Source organism: Trachurus japonicus, chromosome 16, assembly GCF_045865225.1.
Source record: "Trachurus japonicus isolate A0001 chromosome 16, Traja_1.0".
NCBI classification, from domain to species: domain Eukaryota; kingdom Metazoa; phylum Chordata; class Actinopteri; order Carangiformes; family Carangidae; genus Trachurus; species Trachurus japonicus.
Window position 1 is genome coordinate 27280209 of NC_140922.1, and position 4036 is coordinate 27284244.

Below are 4036 nucleotides of genomic sequence, written 5' to 3' on the forward strand. Positions count from 1 at the left end.
ATTTACTTTTTTGTACCACCAACTTGACAACGTGCATTGTACAACAGGCAGACAATGGGGATGCTGTGTGGACTTTTAACTTAATTGTATTGATAAATTAGGGTCCAAATGTACAACGTTATGTAAGGCTACAGCCGAGTGTTTCTCCCCGCGCTTCGGGCTTCAGGCAGGGCTCACGCTCCATCTGGACCTTGAACCCTGTCAGTCATTTGATATCAGCTCGACTCGATAAAGAGAGCTGATGTCAGATCAGAGAAGATATTCAAGTATTTTCCAGAACATATTACCTAGCGTAGGTCATTTGCTCCTGAGATAATTAAAACAAAACCCTACGATAAAGTAACTTTTAACTGTTTTATTATGACCACATGTACTGTATTATCTCTGACAAGGAAGACCTAGGCCTGCATGGCGTTAACGGTATCTGTTGGACTGGTATCTTACCGACGACTCTGTGTGAGAAAATACAGTTTGTAACCTTACGTGACTCAGATGCTCTCCTCTGTTTTATTCAGCTATGCAAGTTAGCATACCTGGAGTTTTTCTAAATGTAAAAAAAGGAAAAAAAAAAAAAAAATCACATCAGAGAGGCTGGTGTTTTGTCTTTTTAACAAAAGTCATTCACCCTGCTTTGTTTACCAAATGAGCCTGCCAGGCAACGCACATCTGCACATTCAATCTCCACAGCAGCTCGGCCACGCAGTAAGTGTTCACACTGGAGAGAAGCAGCATCTTCATGAGATGTGTGCCTTGGATTTCGAGACTTATTAGGTTGCTTACATTTTGGTGAGTGTACAGATATTCCTTAAGGAGAGTCTATATTTATTCTGTGTCATTCAATAGATTCGGATTTGCTTCATAAATTATTCATATATTCACTTAGCTACATGCACGTATTTAACATGTGTCATTATTTGTTAATATACAGTAAATACATTCTATCCATGTATTGAACTAATGAATATTCCAGTCACCGTTGAAGACTGCCTGACTCCAAACCAATTTTTTTTCTTTTCTTTTTTTCAAAATGTTTTATCTTATCTGCTCTACATGACTGTACCAGATTTAGTTCAGGGTGACAGGTTGGTGGGCAAGAGGCAATAATAATAATAATTAATTACACCTTCTCAGTTTCTCCTCATCGTGGTTTGAAATAATATTTCAGAAAAATATGTCAAACGTGTACATTATCAACAGAGGGCTATTCAATAAACTGGAAATAAATATTGGGTTTTCTTCTTTATGCTATGGTGAGAAATAGGGATGTGACGATTATACGTTTTCTTATTGTAAGAGAAATTATCACGGTGTTACGATGCATTAATTAATTTCACAACACTATGAATGTGTAAAATCAAATATAGTCAAAATATAATTACATTACTCATTATTTACACAAAATATTTCAAGTATCTATTAATATATGCCCAATTATTAACCCCCCAGGAGAAGCGTTTGAAATATTCAGGTCATAAATTGTCACTTATACCAAATATTTACATTTATTTTAATCGTTTTTTGTTTTGTTTTTTTCCTACCAATTCAATGTGATGTTGCCGATATGGTTCCGACATAATCTTTTTTGGGAAGTGACTGTATTTAGGAATCTTTGTGATTAATTAATTGTGGCGTTTTAATATCGTGATTAATTGTGAAAACAAGTAATGGTGACATCCCTACTAGTGAGAAAGGTGGAGTAATACAAACAAGGAGGACGACAAGATCTCATATATAGATTTTTTTTATTTTTCTGATATGCATTTACACGCATATAGTAAAGCAAAATTACCAAACAAATATACAAATACCTTATGCCATTCTGCACAAATTACAAATTATATCTGGCACTAGTGTTAAAATCAGGATTGAGAAATGGGGAGTTTTGGTGAAAAATGAAAAGGAAAAAAATAAAAAATAATGACCAGGGTGGAAGAAGAACAAAAACAACATTTTGCTTCATTTCCAGGAGGACTGCAGCAACGTAGCCTCATCCACCCAAACCAAATTGAGTGTTCATTCAGTAACAGGCCTGGGTCCACAAAAAAAAAAAAAAAAAAAAAAGGAACCATTCAGGATGCTTTATAACCTACGTGGTAGAGGTTCACCTGAGCCGACTCGAGTGGCCTGAATTAACGCCAACCGACCACCGAGCAATAAACAACAGGCTTCAGCAAACGCTCTTGATAGAAAGTGCTGGAAAACAGAATTAACTTGACTTCAAGTCTGCTCAGCAGCACCGAACGATCGACAATTGTCACAGAAAAAAAAAAAAAAAAAAAAATTAACAAACCTATGTAAATCCCTATTAACCTTGTGCATTGCAGAACATCAATGTAATAAGAAAAAACACAGGTAACAGTGCAGGTGCCTTGGGGCCATTGTGCGGCCTCAGTTATTTGCGTAGCATTTTGTGTGTGAAGCATGTATGGAAACAAACAGCAGTCTGTCATGTCTGTCTGTGTATATAATAATAATAATCCTGGGTCTTGTCTTCTTCATTCATCCCCATTGGTGGGAAAAAAAAAAAAGAAAAAAGGTCGCACCACCACACTGTGTGTTAACAGGTGACAAAGTCAAAGGTATAAGATTTAACAAGAGCCTGAGTGCTGTCTTTGGTAGGCAATTGAAAAGTCTTCATTTACCATGTCTACCACAGTGTGTGAGTGTGTGTTTGTGTGTGTACGTGTGTGTGTGTTCGGTATGGAAATGAGCATCCCACTCCTACACAGACACACATTCAGATACCTAGAATAAGTTGCTGTTTGGAGTCTTGAAGACACAGTGGAGAGAGAGAAAGAGAGAGAGAGAGACAAACGACACAGCTTCTTAAAGGCACCATGAGTTAACAAAGAAAAAGATATCAAAGCTCTCTCTTACTCAGTGAGGCGAGACCGTCAGCCTGAATAAATCACCTTTGAAAAGGACAAAAACATTTTTTTTTTTCTTTATACAATTTCACAGAATTGACCAACCCATTGGTTAATGTTATTATAATGACTTTAAGCATTATCTCCACAGCTATGGCCTTCCAGAGACCGCTTCTTCAAATCTCATCAACCCCTCCCACCCCATCCCACCCCATCCCATCCCATCCCTCAACATATCATCACAAGATTTCCACAGAACTAAACAAGGCCTGAGTCTCCCGAAGTCATTTTAGCACTAAAAGCACTCAGACACACACACACACACACAAGAGGGTTTAGGCTACAGGTCGAAACTCGGGTGGTCACCAAGTTGTCGAGCACCTTCTCTTCTCCCGCTGTGGGAACTCTGTGTGCGTCCATCTAACGGTCTGTGGTGCAAAAATAACTTTTAGTGTTAAAATGCTTCACAACGTGGAGCTCAGGCCTTAGAATTATTTATTTATCGGATGTTTCATTTTTTAAAACATCCAGGAAAAAAAAAAAAAAAAAAAAAGTCTAATAATAAATACAGACAAGAACACAAAGGCTCCTCTGTGACTAATACGTTTTGGGGGAAAAAATAATAGGGTAATAAAAAAAAAAAAGAGGAAATAGTGAATCATATTGCCTGGTCCCTGTTTCCGGTTTCAACTCCTAGAGCGCCGCCACATTAAGATCCCGCGCGGCGTCGCATCCACGCAGCAGAGCCAGAGTCGAGATACTTGCAAAACTGGCACAGTGGTTTTATTAGAAACCTACACAGATCAAAAAAATGACAGCGGCCTTAATCAGTGGGCCGTCTTCTTCTTCTTCTTTTGCTTCTTTTACTTCTGTTACAAGTGGCAAGAGAGCGAGCGAACTGTCAAAAAAACACAATGACTGCAGTCTGCGGGTCGCACGGGGACAATCACCAGCATTCACAACCTCAACACAACTCACATGGCTGCACTTTGGGAACCTTTTAATATTTCGTGGCCTTCTGACAGTTCTGTTTCACTCAAAGGTCGTTTCTTTTCTTTTTGTTTTGTTTTGTTTCTGTATTTTTTTCTTTTTTTAATGAAGGACATAAATCCAAAAATAACACGTTCCCCCTTTACAAAGGAGTTAACAGAAAATGCAGGCGGCTAAAC